General features: G+C 41.2%; 1 long non-coding RNA gene across 2 annotated transcripts in view; it reads right to left on the bottom strand.

Annotated features, from left to right (window-relative positions):
- LOC123480313 (uncharacterized) overlaps positions 1-16,337 on the bottom strand; it is a 124,109-nt gene that overhangs the window by 22,876 nt on the left and 84,896 nt on the right. The window lies entirely within an intron of this gene.

Below are 16,337 nucleotides of genomic sequence, written 5' to 3'. Positions count from 1 at the left end.
CTTTCCCACCCCCACCTCTCTCTCTCAAAATCAATGAAAAAAATATCCTCCCATGAGGATAACAGAACCAAGGTTTCTGGCACAGAGATTTAATCCACAGTTAGGTACCACTCCCTAGACAGAAAATGTAAAAGGACAATTTAGGGAACCAGGGGATAAAGGTTTGGGCTTAATAAGCTCTTTTTTACCTGTGTTAAGTTTGAGGTGCCTGCAAGAGATCCAAATGAACATATCTGCAAGGCAGAGATACAAAGACTTGAAGACTGGGGAGAGAGATGATATGAGAGAGAGATTTTGTTTTTTTCTGTAGTGTGAGGGTAGTGTGCAAGACAGGGAGGAGAATAAAACAATAAGTGAACAAGGGGTAAACTGAGAAGGCAAGCAAGCCTAGAACCGTGCTTTTGAAACACCATCACTGAAGAAGCTGGCAAAAGGTAATGGCAACAAAGGGCTACAAGGAACGTTCCATTTGGCTTATCTGGGAAACAAACACTGAGATGGAGCAAACAGCTCCTGGGAGCAACAACAGTGAAAGGAAGAGGAAAGAGGGAGGATTAGGCAGCAGTCATCAGACAGAAGCTGACTTGACCAAGTGCCACCAGCAGGGAGCTCCAGAGCAAAGATTCCTGTTAGCGAGTCCCACATTGGAAGGAAGCAGCTGGTTCCCCTCCTCCTTGCACAATCACTGGCCAGGGCCACCCAAGAAGAGTGAGACTTTCTCCCAAAGATGTGGGGAATCCTGAGGAAGGCTCAATTAAGTCTCACTCAAAGGGGATCTGGTCATTGTGTCTTCATGACTGACACAAGGACTACTTAGAAAAACATTATCAAGAGTTGTCACAAAATCCAAAAGAAAAGACATTAAAGAGGGAATTGTGGACAATTTCCCAAGCCTGGCAGGAAGATATGTCATGTGACTGCTGACTGAATTAACCTCAGCAGTAATGAGGTGAGCTGTGTCACCCAGGGGAAGCTAGAGGGAGGCAGGAAAGTCCAGATGGGAGGTGCCCAGGAATGAGAGGGGAGGTAGAGACAGACAGAGGTAGAGATCATGGGTATAGATAATCCCTTCGAGGAGCTCTGCTGGGAAGAGGAAAGATGGTAGCACATGAAGGAATACATGGGAGTGAAGGGAACTGGATTGGGTCAAGAGGGGGGGGGATTTGGGACACTGAGTCAGCTGCTGATCCCTCCCGCCTACCTGGATTCACCTGGAGACCTTGGGGGAGAAGGGCAGTTGGCTGGCTGATGAATGAGGGACAAGAGCCAGGGGCCACACAGTACCCTGAGAGGGAAGCAGCAAACATCCCACCCAGAAGAGTGGCTCAGACCACTTTCTCTGTCATTGATCCGAGCTCAGCCCTTCTGCTTATGCCCCCACCTTCACTCCCTGGAGGTCTCACTGAGCCGCACCATCATAAGTCATTGCCCTAATAGCTGTTTTAGAAGAAAAGAAAAGGCATTACAACCCAGCTTAATGAAGGCAGGACTCAGAAGGCAGCAGGCAGCACAGTCGTCATCTCACTTCCTCTGGCCCCTTGGGAGTCCACCAGAAAATGCTTCAGTCTTCAAGATGGGGCGATTAACCTCTGACAGAAGTAACTCAAACCATAAACATGTTGTGGGCTTGTTTTCTTCCTTAAAGGCTTTATAATAGGACCAAGAATCTCATGGTAACATGTCATCCTGGGGCAAATAAAGTCTGGTTAGAGTGACTGCCTGAAGCCTTCCTCCTCTCAAATCTCTGCCTTGATCAATAAAAGATCACAATGAGGCAGCTTAGAGCTTAATTATATACTATTTCTGTGCTTATGTATAAGAGAAATTTTCTAAAGATATCAAACTGCCTGCTCAGCGCCATATGGAGTCAATATCCTGTGCTCTACAAGGTGTTAATGAATTAATCAACTAATGGCAGTGAAGGTCTTTGGAGACCATGGATGCTCAGCTTCCAAAGGAACACTTCTCACTCATACTGGTGATAATTTTAAACCATTCTTTATTTCCTAAAAATCCTTGATAATTTCTTAGCCAAGAACTCATTAGATTGTGCATATTTCTGGTATCAGTTACACTGGTGATGTCTTTCTACTTTTTTTTTTCATGCATTTCCACTTTATAAAGCCAACTCCCAATTATCTGTAAAAACAGGAGAATGAGAATCCACAGAGAATGGAAATACTTCCTCTTAGCCAGTTAGCAGCAAAAGCTCCCCCTTGGTCTAGGCATTGTGCTGTGTTTTTCCCTTTGGGGAGGAGTACAGAAAAGCAGAGGGATTATAGGAAGAATTCAGGGAACACAAGGAACAGGAGCAGAGAGCCAGGTCCAAAATATTCTACAAACTAACTTACTTCAGTGTAATATTAATAATAACCACAGACAAGAAGGATAGTTTAAGGTCTTCCTGATAGGAAAAGATACATGAGAAGATAGTTACAGGGTAGCAGGAGAAATTAGGATTTGCTTTTAAGGAAAAGGGGTGGACTTGAACTTGCTATCAAGGGAAACTACAAAACTTGACTGAAAGATTTTTTTAAACAAGAAATAAATAAGGTGATAGTACATTGGGTGAGACGCAGGCACACTGGAGACTTTCAGACAGCTTGGCTGATTTTTTAAAAGTCCCAACAGTTTCAGAAACATTAGGGAAAGAGATTGACCTGGTGGGAAGAGGGATGGCAGGTCTAGAAACTAGAAATGAGACATAAAGAAGGCTATGATCATCCTCACAGGTTGAGAAACCAATTGTGGGGTAGAGTTGGTGAGGGGTGGGTCACACTATTTGTCGTAAAGCCATGTTTTATTGAATGCTTACAAAGTTCTGGCCCAAGCTGGGATTTGAATGATCACCAGGCCCTTTTATCAAAACTGTGTCAGTGGTTGGACTGTAAACAGGAGATAAAAGCAACAGAAATATTTGAGAAATGTGTGCATCATCGCTAGCTCAGCTACCAGATGATGGCTGGGGGGGCCAGAGGATGGGCGAGACCAGAGATGGACACAAGCTATCTGGCAAATGACAGTATGAGGCTTTCATGCCAGGCCAAACTAAACTATCACACTAATTCTGATTTCCTCCTCCCTCTCTCTCTCTCTCTCTCTCCCTCTCTCTCTCCCTTTCCCTCTCCCTCTCCCTCTCCCCTATTGTAGAGAAAAATGGGGAAATTGGAAGGGCAAAGGAGGCTTTAGCTGCCAGAGCTGAGATGTGCTCTCGGCATCGCAATTAGAATTTGGAATGCATTTTTCCATAGAAATGTTGATGCAGACAGTGATTGAGATCCATCAAGAGGGCAGGGTGAGTGTGAAACCAACCAACTTTGAGGCCAGAGAGACCACAGGGCCCTGATTTTACCATGTACATGCTGTGTGTCCTTGAGCAAATAATTTAACCTACCTAAGATTTGGTTCCCTTTGACACAGAGTTGTGAGAATTAAATCCTTGAGATAATATGTATAAAGATGGAGTAAAGACTGAAGCACACAGGAGAGGCTTAGTAAGTGTTAACTGTATTAGCATGGTTAGTAAATGACGAGGCTGCAGAACATTGTGGAATATGTGGGCTTTTATGGTCCAGACTTGGAACTCAACCGCTATTGTTTCTACAAGAAAAAGCATTCTGAGTTCAAGCAACCCACTTAAAAAGAAGTTATCCTCCCAAATTAATTTACAAATTAGGCACTGTCTGTTCTTGTTTTTTAGCATCCTGTGAAGATCTAAAATCACTTGATACATTTAAGAACATAAAATGTATTATGTATAACTTGGTTGCTCATAAAATTATCATGTTTGATATATTTAGAGATGTGAGGGCTAGGGAAGAAACGAAATTCAGAAATATGTGGGGGTCTATTTCTGTTTTTTTTTTTCTTCTTTTCAGTTTGGGGAAGAAAAAGCAAAAAACTCTAGGAAATAAAAATTCTTGATGTCTTCCCATCCTTACACTGATCGAACTCCCCTCTCCCAGGTGAGCAGAATCCTGCAGCATGAGACACTGTACCCCCAGTCAGGGGACAGACCAGGTAGCCTAATAGAAACAGGCCACCGTGAGGTGCTCTGCTCCTTGCCATTCCTCTGAAGTTTCATGAATATCTTGCTCTACTCGAAAGGAAGAGCAACCCTGGCATTTATCAGGTTGCCGTTTTAAAGGTTCCTTTCTGAGCCATCAAGGAGGTTTCTGAGAAGGTTTGGAGAATCCCTGTCCCATATGTGTCCTGGTGATGTGGATTGCAGGGGGATAACAGCTGTGGGATCTCTGTGGATGCCTGAGCTTGCATGTGTCAACTGTTAATTAAGAAATAAGCCTTTGTAAAAAAGAGTGTAAGGTCAGGAAAAGAGGAAAGGGCAGGCAAAGATGGTGATCATGTGCCAGTTTGAATCCTGTCAGCCAAATGTAACAGAACACAACTCACACAGGCTTTTGAATAAATAAGATCAACTTAAATAAAGTAACTTATTGCACATAATGGGAAGTTTGGAGTAGGGGCATATTTGGCTTAATTCATCAGTTCAATTATGTCACCAAATCCATCCTCAACATGTTGCCCTTTGTCTTCAGGCTTGAACTCACGGTGGCACGGCAGCTGTAGCAGCTCCAAGCATCGTGTCCTCACTCAACAATGTCCAAAGGTGTACAGAGAACATCCTTTTCTTGTATCTCTTTTTAAGAGTAAGAAAAATATTCCCAGAAGCAGCCCCCCCAAACACACACACAGACACACACACACACACACACACAAACTTCATCTCTATCTCATTGGCCAGAATTCCAGCACATGTTTATTCCTAAAACAACCACTGACAAACAGAATGTAATTAACATGGTTGATGTGCACTAATACAAATTTACCTCTTGGGGCCCAGGAGAGGCCCAGCACCTGACAGCTGGACACCTGAACAAAAGCAGCTCTGCTATAGGTAAAGGATACATGGGCACCCTTCCTAAGAAATCCACGAATCTCAAGAAAGCCAGGGAGAGATTGCCCATTGGAGCGTGACTCCTTCTGAACAGTCACTGTGGGGGAACAGCGCTTTCTGAAATGTTCTTCCAGGGCAGGAGACAGGAGTGGGAACTGAATCCTCACAAGCCTATTCCTCGAATGCCATGCTAGGTACTGTGTGATTGGAGGGTCTCATTGAGCCAGAAAGATTCAATCCCTGGGTTGTTCCAGGATCTACCACTTCAAGCCAAAAGGTCTGAGAGCTCTTAGGGACCAAAGGACAATATTTTTTTCTCCATAATCAAACATAAAAATTCAGTAGTTTCAGAGGTATTACTTACTAAACTATAAACTCATTTCTTCCTCATGTCTTTCAGAGCTATTAAATCCTTTGAGATGGAGGATTGTATGATAACTTCTTTTCCTGGATGGTTTCTGGTATCACCAGCAGGAGCGGTCCTGGACTTCCGGGCACTCTGTTCATTACTCTAATAAGCATTGTGTTTAAGACTAAATTCATTAGGGTGATATTTCATATTACATTAGGGAATGCACTGTATGATCCAAATGTGAAGGCAATGAGGATTTCTCCTCCTCTCTCTTACCTGCTGCCACAAAATGAAAGGGCGCCATCGACCTGTAAAAGGCAACGACCTCATTCACTTTAATAACCTCTGCCCTTTTGCTCATTCTAAACCAAGGGAGAAGAATTTATGGGAGCATTTGTGTTCTAGTCCACCATCACCTTTAGCAATCTTAATTCATCTCTGACATAATCATTCCCATTTCTTAAAAATGAGCCAACTTAATTGGCATGAAAATCTCTTTAAAAATCTCTCTCCTTTCAGATGTTCTCTAAGTTTCTGAAAAGAGCCCTTAGCATCAAAATTAAGTTCCGAGGTTTCCCAGCTGATGGAGATTTGCAAAGAACGAAAATAAACCTAGATTTATTTTCTTTACAGTTTTAGGTTAATGCAACTCTATTTTAGGAGACTGAGGATGGTTTATGGCAGGGAAGTGCACCAAGGAGCCAGAGCCATCAGCACCACTATCAGGCAGATAGATGGAGTAGAGTTGCTGCTGACATGGCACCATGCCAAGGGCACCAGAAAATCCATCCTAATATCTCTGAACATACGTTCCATGAAGAAGTGTCATTTCTTCCAAAAACACATCTAAGGTTCAAAATAAAAGTTCTCTAAGATATATAACATTTCAACAATGTAAATCAGTGTAATTGACTGTTAATGGGTTCTTCCATGCAAACAGATTTTCATTATGGAAAGGGGGCGCCTGAGAAGGAGGAAAGGACACCAAAGCAACAGTTGGAAGGAGATGAGTTTTTCTGAATCCCCTCCTGGCAGCCTGGCCTGTCCCTAACAAGATTGAAGATGGGTCAAACAAAACTACTCGATTAAATAAAGCTGGAAGAAGTCAGGGCTCAATCCTGTTTCATATTAAGTGAAAACTTTTCTGTGGCATGCCCAGGACAGAGTGATCTATCATAGGCTTTATAGTATGGCCATGTTCCTACGCTCTTCTGTCCTCCTCCACTGTTGTTGACCTGCTAGGCCCTTTTCTGATCTATGACATGCCACTGCCCTCTTCACACTCTCTGGGCTGAGCGAAAATTGGGTTCATCTCACATGCCAACTCTGCTTGGTAGTGGCTGCTTGGAGTGTGTCAAGATCTGAATAGTGTCTGATATTTTTATCTTTCTTGAAAGTTTAAGTTAGGCTGCTACAGTTTTATGGACGTTAATAGAAAACATGAGACTCCTGGGTGAGAGATGAAGGATCATTTATTATTCACAGCAACAGTAGCCAAAGTATCGGCATTTTTGTACCAGTTCCCAAGCCTCAAATTCCACAGGGTGACCTGAAGAGAGCCAGATGACCACTGCAGATATAATGAGCTGTACTACAGAAGAGGAGCCCTGAGCTTAAGGAACCCAAATGTCTTATAATAGATTTAAGCATGTCTGTTCTTTGCTCTAGAGAAAAACACTATCTTCTCTATCTTCCAAGAATGTAAGCAAACCTGTCTTGTGCTTGGGAAGAGACACTCTATCTACCATGACTGGTCACTATACAGGAATTCTTGAAAACAAAGGGCAGAGAGCGCCTCTTGCTCATGAGACATGCACAAGTGCAAGAGGGAGGACTGTATGAGAACAGTAGCCATCTCCCATTTGTACAACGTCTTGTCTTCTGGACAATCTTCTCCACTCTGTTGCTACTTCAATGAATCAGACAAAACAAGGCTGAGATCAAATTCATTCCATTTGTCTCCTACAGCATTTAATCAAGGCCAGTATCCCAGACCCAGACAGGTAAATGAATCCTATAAACCATTAGAGCCCACCTTAGAAAGCAAGACGGTGTCTTCTTAAGTTTTTGTGTTAAACTTTCAACTCATCCCAAGATATTGATTCAGGCCTAGTAGGGTGGTGACTGCACAGACTTTACCTTGGCCCACAAGGAGGAAGACTAAGGCAATTCTACCAACTATACCAACACCACTGGCAAATAAGTTAAGGCTAATCTGAATGTCTTTCATGGCCAAGTAATGTCCTTAATCACTTTAGCTGACTTCAGGGACAGGTTTTATACCACCTTTTCTATTGGATGACACCTATCATAGGGATAACTGCCTGCCGAGTGTGTATAAGTGACCAGTCAGCAGTCCTCTAGGAAGCTCCCCTGAGTGACCTATGGTAGGTTTCCTGTGGAGAGATCACCACAATTGTCTGAGGGCTACATTCTCTACTGGTGCTATTTCCTTAAACATTTGCAAGTGTCTATGACCACCCTTAAGGTAAAAGTCTCTGAATCCAATAAGGGTCTTTATTTTGATGATGGAGGCAGAAAAGACATCAATTTTTCCTTGTTTTTTTTTTCCTTGACAGAGAAGCTGAGCGTTGTGAACATAGTCCACATAGTCTGCCAGCATAGTCCTAAGAATCTTTATTTTGTGAGACTATCCCTGAATTTTTCAAGGTTCATCAGCCACTCCTGCTGGCAGAGATGTGACAACACTTCAGTCAGGGCCTTTGAGTCTGAGACTTCTAATCTGCCCACTGCATTAGCCTACAAGGGCTAGCATAATAAAACACCACAGACTGGACGGCTTAAACAACACAAAAGTGTGTCTCAGAGTTCTAGAGGTTAGAAGAACAAGATGTTGGCAGGTTTCTTCTGAGGCTTCTCTCCTTGGCTTGTATATAGTTGCCTTTTTTACTGGGTCTTCACATGATCTTTTTTTGTGGTGTCTCTTTGTCTTTGCATAAGGACACCCTGATAGCAGCCATCCTACGGGATTAGGGCCCCACCTTTATACCTCATTTAACTTTAATTACCTCTTTAAAGGCCCTTTCTCCCAAAACAGTCACATTGAGGGTTAAGGCTTCAACATATGAATTTTGAGGGAACACAATTCAGTCCATAACAGCAACCAAAGGGACATCATCCATACAGTAAAAGCTGTGGACATGAAATGGTAGAGGCATACTCACCAAATTCTGGTAGTAAATGGCACAGGAGTTTAGGTATCCCTGGGGGAATACTACTAACACATAGCAGAGACTTTGTCATGTTAATGTGAGCTGATCTTAATCCTCAGATGTCAGTGGTATGAAAAAGAAAGTTGACAAAATCTAAAACAATATACCAAGTGCCATCAGTCTATGTAATAGACACACTAGCTGAAACTGAGTTCCTTTTCCTCCCACAGGTCTGAGTAGGCTAGGCACTCATATTCAACAGTCACAAAAATTGAATCCCTCCCTTCCTTAAATTCTCCAGCATGCTCAGAGGGTATGTATATGACCTAGGATACCTCTTGAAGATAGAGAGACTTTGGCCCTGCCTTGAATCATCTTTTTCCTTAAAGTAGCTGAGGTCAGTATATGTAGGGAGAGGGGATCAGGGACTATGGAATGGCTCCATGCCATTAAACAAGGTTTCTCACTTACTTGATTTTGAGCATCATGGCAGCAGCTTATGATTCGACCAAATGAACTTTCAGTGTTTTCTGCCCACCTAGCACTCTGTGTCAGGCAACAAGATCATCATGGCTGATGCCATCTCTCTCAGTATTGGGAACCCCTTCATTCAGCAGCTGCTTTTCCACATTGCTTTTTGGTCAGAACCGCAGGGTTTTGCCTCTCTTGCAGACTCAGACTTGACTTGCACAGTAGCAACCTTCCATGAGGATGTCACCTTCATCTGAGCATCTGCTATACTAGGGGTCAGCAAACTGCTATGGATCAAATCCAGCCTGCTGCCTGCTTTTGTAAATAAGGATTTATTGGAACAAAGTTATGTCCATTCATTTACATATTGCCTGTGGCTATTTTTGTGCTACAGTGGCAGGGTAAAGTAGCTGCAGCAGGAGAAAGCATAGCCCACAAAGCCTAAAATATTTACTACCTGGCTCTTTATACAAAAAGTTTGTTGATCCCTGTTCTACACCATTACCAAGATAACACTCCTTAAGACCTTGCCCAGTTCCAACAAAGAGGCTAGAAGACTTTTTCAGGGTGGTAGGGCTGGAAAAATTTAGATTTCTCTGGTTCACTTTCTTATTCTCAAGTAGGTCATCTTCATTAGCACTGTAAACCCAATTTAGGGCAGTGAGAACCCAAATACTAGTCAATGTCTCACCTGTAGCATCCCACAGCAGGTTATCTTTCTCAGGGAAATCTCGCAAAGAAAGCCAAAGCTCCCTTATATATATACATATAGTCAGAACCCACTGCAAAATTAATTAATGAACTAATTAATTAATTTAAAAACCACCTGTGAGACTTTTCACTCTTGTCTCCAGTAGATCTAAGTTTGACATACTAGACTGCAGGGGAGGTTGAGCCATAAGCTTCAGCTAGTGCCATTCTCCATAATGCACATCACCTCTTATCTCCCAAGTGGCCAAAGTTTTAATGATTTCTGCCAAGAGCAGTCACACATTTCCCTCCTTTCATGCTCAGTGTAGGTCTGCATCTCCGTAACTGTTGTCTGAAAGGAATGGAAACGCCCTCCCTCTCAGAACAAATCTTAATACTAGCTGTTAAAATGGGGTGGACTTGAGGCTGACCACTGGATTTGTGACAAAGTCCAGGGGGGAGAATTAGGCAATAGCCAGGCACCATTCAGGCTGCTATCTTTGAATTTATTTCCTGGTATTTAGTCTGTAACCACTTCCCCAATTTCTCATAAATAATGAGAACTATTTATTTATTGTCCCATTGACCATATAGTTTAGTAAACATGTTTGCTACCAAGTTTATAGACTTTCTTCAGATCCCATTATTAAGCTCATAAGGCCCTCATCTTTCCTCTTCCAGGAAGCTATGTTTCCTTCAGCATCCCATCCTCATCATCAAAATTGTCAAGAAATGAGAGGGTCTGAGAGTTTACCCTACTTACAAGCTAACAAGTTAGCTTGACACAGTTTCATAGATGCTGGTAGAAGACACAAGACTCTTAGGCCAGACATAAAAGACTATTTATTACTCACATCAACAGCAAGCTAGCGTATCAGCATTTTGGGGCCGGTTCCCTGAATTCCCACCAGGTGATGTGAAGAGAGACAAAGGACAGGAGCATACGCAATAACATGTTGCAGAAGATCTCTGATTAATTAGTCAATTAATTAATTAGTTAATTTTATCAACTAACCAGTAATCGTTAATTAATTAATTTTGTGATCATTAATTAATCATTGACCATTAATTAGTTAATTAGTTAATTAATTTTGCAGTGGGTTCTGACTACTATAGGGGAGCTTTGGCCTTCTTTGGGAGATTTCCCTGAGAAAGACAAACTGCTGTGGGATGCCACAGGTGAGACACTGACTAGTATTTGGTTCTGAATGAATCTTTCATCCTTATTAGCATACTTTCCCTTTGCTCACAAGGGAGATACTGAGATACTGCCTCTATCTTCCGAGGTTATAAGCAAACTTGTCCCTTGCTTGGAACACAACACTATCTCTATCTTCCAAGGCTGTTTGCTATACAAACCACCTTGAAAAGATGGTTCAGAACAACAGGCAGAGAGCACTTTGCTCAGAAGATGTGCAGAAACATCACAAACTCATAGAGAGTTGTATTCCAACAGAGTGCAGATTGAGAAGGATTTACCACACCCAGGCTCAGTGAAATGATCAATTAGTGATTTCTGCCACAGACATTGGAGAAGGTACTTGCAGAATTTATTCAACATAACACATATTACATAGTTAATTACCAAATAAATATATAAAACATAAGAGTTGATTAGTAAATATAAATATATGTATACATAATAGGTTTTCAATATACCAGTAAGAACTAGTTAACTAGTTTGAAAATACTACAATTAAAAAGAATGACATTCAAAATAGCATTAAAAATATGAAATATCCAGAGGCAAGGTTAACAAGAAATATGCAGGACTAAATAAAAAGGACCATAGATTTTCACTAAATGACATAAAAATTAGAATTAAATCAGCTGAGAAACATCCTGTGTTCGTGGGTAGGATAATTCACTACAACAAAGATGTCAATTTTCACCAAATTCATTTATATAGTAAATGGAATTCTAGTCCCAATGATCTAGGTGTATGAGTTTGCAGAGGGGAGGGATGATTATTCAGGGTAGCAGCTGTTTGTATTGATTGAACCCTAGATTGATGGGTTGTTTTAGTCATTATTAGTTGGCCATCCTATCTAGTTTGCCAAGTTCCCAAAGCAATTTCTTAATCTACAACTCTCTGTGACTTGGGGAGGACTTTAGTACAATAGATTCTCTCAAGTTCTCCTTCCTCCCTCACTAAGATCAAGTTCCATAGCTCCAGTCCCTGAATCCTTTGTTCAAAGGCTAAAACCAAAGTGCAAAGACAAAGCCTTCATTTTTAAGGCTTGCTGTATTAGACTTTCCCTCTGTACCCGAAGTCCCACAATTGAATCTCTGCAACAGACCATATGTATAATAAATAAGGGAGCAATAGAAATGGAATTAATTATGGTTCCAGCATTAGCAAATCTCTGGCAGAGGTTCAGTGAGGACCTTTTAGCAGCTTTTCAGTGCCCTGTGTCTCGATCTTGTAGCACCAACTGAAATGAGATCAGTGAAACTGTTCGAACGTTCAGCACACACCCGTTCCTCAGCAATTCCAGAGTTTTGCTGACCTAAAAATAATCAGGAAAAAGTTTGAGTCTCCTGCTCTCCTACCCATGGGATGTTATCTATTCTCCAGATTCTTTTAATGCTAACACAACAGCTACCCTCACAATTAATTTCATGCCCACCTGCATCTACTTTGCCTAACAGCTAGTGCTGATCCAGCACCTGAGACAAGAAAGAAAAGCCCTGGGAGGCGGTCACATCACAGAAGATTAACTCTTTTCCCACCCTCTGCACTAACCATAAAGCATGGGAAACATCCCCATCTTTATAATGGTCAAGAAAGCATTTTCCTGCTCCCTGGTTTCCATGGGCATTACCCCAACTCACATAAAAGTGCAAACTCATCAAGTTGTAGGAAGTTCCAAATAACAACAACAACAACAGAATTCCGCTTATGTGGTCTGCTTCCAACTCTGATCACATTTATGTAGGGTGACTGCATAATTTATGAGGTCCAGTGCAAAATGAAAACACGTTATCAAGACAGCAAGAGTAGAGCATTAAACCAGGTATGAGACCCTTCTGTGTGCAGGGTCCTATGGAACTGCACAGGTTGCATATCCATGGGGCTGGTCCTGTGTTTACATTTTAGCCTTGCCCATGGTTTGCTGATTCAAGTTGACTCCTATTTTCTGCAGGTTTTATGAGGTTACACCCCAGCAGCAAGGTTGTAAAAAAAAAAAAAAAAAGGAAAACTAACTTCCTCAATTCCTTCAACATGAGTTCAGATCTGAGGTGGGTGATGTTGGCTGGAGGGAAAGAATCTGTGTCCAATCCAATTATTGTTAAAGCAGCAGGTAAGCAATAGCAGGTGCTTATAGTCACAGCCCTATTGACCCTGTTCCAGATTTGTGACTTCAGGAACTTGTCACACTGCCATAGAAGTAGGACTTAGAAAGGACAATCAGACAATCCCCTGTGGGTTTCTCTGGAAAACCGTGGGGCAGGAGGGGCATAGAAGGAATTCTAGCTTTAGAGAAGAGTGTCCCAGACTGACAGCTAACAGTTTCCATTCAGCCTACAGACACATTTATTGGCTTATAATATTTTTAAAACTAAAATTTCACCTTAAAATCTGGATTTCTGTCTCTCATAAACAATCAGAAGAACTAGAATCCCTGTGCCCAGATCACTGCATAGCAAAAACCAGCTAGAGTTGAGAAGCCACTGTCCTTTGGTTTGGCATATATTCCCCAGGTCCCCACAGTCCCCAGCTTGCCCATTATTCTACACCCTGGATAACATATGCATGCACCTTCCTGTTCCTGATCTTGAGTATCTGATCCTTGGTTCTTCATGGGCTCTTCTAACTCTGAGAAGCCACTGAGGGTCCAGTCTCTACCATGGACCAACACTGAATTGAGTGTAGCTGTAATACAATTTACACTAATTTATATAGTCAACTATCAGAGTTTATGAATGCAACTTGAACACGAGTGTAAAGTACTTTGTAAGATGATGATGCTGATAGTAGTTGTCACTGTTAAGCACTTATCAGGCATAGTACAAAGGCTATACTATACGAATGGAGATGCCCCCCAAAATGGGATTTGTTTATTTAAAAATGGTGTATTTATTCTTACATGTTTTAACTTCAGTCACCTTCAAAATACTCTCCATTTGATGCAATACACCTATCAAGACATTTTTTCCATTGCTCAAAACAGTTTTTAAACTCATTGATTTTGATGCCTTTTAGTGCTTCTGTCATTTTTTGTTCAACTCTTCTAATTGGCAAACCATTTCCTTTTGAGGACTTTCTTCATCCAGGGAAACAAAAAAAAATCACTCAAGGCAAGATCAAGTGAATAGGGAGGGTGGGGTATAGGGGTAATGCTATTTTTGGTAAACAAAACAAAACAAAACTGCTGAACACTCACTGCAGTGTAGGCAGGTGTGCTCGTAAATCACCCATCATGAGAGAAAGATGGTGGATGAGTAGGTGGAAGCTGAGCCCACTTGCTTGTGCCCCCAGCACAGAGTTTTGGCTGATCTTCTGACAAGTAACCTGGACAATCAATGAAATCTCAGCTGATATGAATTTTTGAAGCCAAGGAGTACAGAGGACATTTTGCACCATCTGCACCTGTACAACAGCATACAAGACTTTGTGGGTGTGACTCTCAATCAGCCAGCCAGAGGGAATAACCTACCAAAGAATGACCCAACAGCAACCAAAACCCAATTACAACAAGAGAGCCCATATAAATGATATAAAGGGCACCCCAAGAGCACCCAATTCAGGAGATCAAGGAGACTGCACCTCTGAGTCCCACAGGTGTCCTACCACAGAAGACCATCCCACAAAGACAGAGAGTCAAAGCAGATCAATCTAATATGCAGAAACAAAGAAAAAGAGTCACCTAAAATGGGGAGACAAAGAAACAACTCCCAATCAAAAGGAAAGAAGGAATCCCAGAAAGAGTGCTAAATGAAATTGAGGCAAGCAATCTATCAGACATAGAATTCAAAATAATGGTTATAAGGATGTTTAAGTAGCTCAGTGAGAACTATAAGGAACTCTATGAGAGCTACAAGGAACTTAGTGGGAACTACGTCAGCATGAAAAAGGACATAGAAACTATGAATAAGAGCCAGGAGGAAATGAAGAATACAATATCTGAAGTAAAGAATACACTAGAAGGAATTAAAAGCAGGCTAGACAAAGCAGAGGATCAAATCAGTGAGTTGGAGGAGAAGGTACAAAAAAACACCCAGACAGAGCAGCAAAATGAAAAAGACTAAAAAATGAAGATATTTTAAGGGAGCTGCAGGTCAACATGAAATAATATTCACATCATAGGGATACCAGGAGGAAAAGAAAAGGAGCAAGGGATAGAAAACCTGTTTGAAAAACTAATGACAGAAACTTCCCTAACTTGGTGAGGGGAGAAGTCATGCAAGTCAAGGAAGCACAGAGGGTCCCAATCAAGATGAACCCAAAGAAGCCCACTCCAAGACATGTTATAATTAAAATGGCAAAATTTAAAGACAAAGAGAGAATCTTAAAGTCAGCAAGGGAGAAACAGGAAGTAACATACAAGGGAGCTCCGATAAGGCTATCAGCTGATTTCTCAACAGAAAAACTACAAGCCAGAGGGAATGACATGAAATATTCCAAGGAATGAAAAGCAAAGGCCTGAAACCAAGTCTACTCTACCCAGCAAGTCTCTCATTTAAAATGGAAGGTGAAATAAGGAGCTTCCCAGACCAAAAAAAAATTTTTTAAGCTTAAAAGAGTACATCTCCACCAAACCAGCACTGCAAGAGATGCTAAAGGGACTGCTTTAAGAAGATGAAGAAAAAGAGAGAGAAAGAGGAACACAGATACAAAGGGGAAAAATGGCAATGAATAAGTACTTATCAATAATAACCTTAAATGTAAATGGGATTAAATGCTCCAATGAAAAGACATAGAGTAGCTGAACAGATAAGAAAACACAATGCACACATATGCTGTTTACAAGAAACCCACCTTAGAACCAAAGATATACATAGGCTGAAAGTAAAGGGATGGAAAAAATATTCCAAGCAAATGGACATGAAAAAAACCTGGGATACCAATACTTATATCAGACAAAATAGACTTAAAAACGTAAGTCATACCGAGACACAAAGAAGGTCACTTCATAATACATAAGGGAGTAGTTCAACAAGAGGATATAATACTTGCACTGAACATATATGCACCAAACACAGGAGCACCTAAGTATATAAAGAAAATCTTGGAAGACTTCGAGAAACATATCAACAGCAACACAATCATTGTAGGGGATTTTAACACTGCACTATCAACAAAGTATATATAGATCTCCCAAACAAAGAATCAACAAGGATATGTGGCATTGAACAACACTCTAGATCAAATGGACTTAATTGATATACACAGAAGCTTTCACCCCAAAGTAGCAAAATATACATTCTTTTCAAAAGCATATGGAACATTTTCAAAGATAGACCACATGATAGGACACAAAACAAGTCTCAACAAATTCAAGAAAACTGGAATCATATCAAGCATTTTCTCAGATCAAAAAGGCTTGAAACTAGAAACCTCAAGGAAAAGTCAAAAGCATTCAAATATATGGAGACTGAGTAACATGTTATTAAATACTTTCCCTTTGCTCACAAGCGAGATACTGTCTCCCTTGAATGTGTGAATGTGTGAATGTGAATGTGTTAACAATGAGACCAGGGAAGAAATCAAAAAGTTTCTGGAGACAAATGA

This window comes from Desmodus rotundus, chromosome 8 (genome assembly GCF_022682495.2).
Source record: "Desmodus rotundus isolate HL8 chromosome 8, HLdesRot8A.1, whole genome shotgun sequence".
Lineage (NCBI taxonomy): Eukaryota > Metazoa > Chordata > Mammalia > Chiroptera > Phyllostomidae > Desmodus > Desmodus rotundus.
This window is presented reverse-complemented; position numbering and strand designations above follow the sequence as displayed.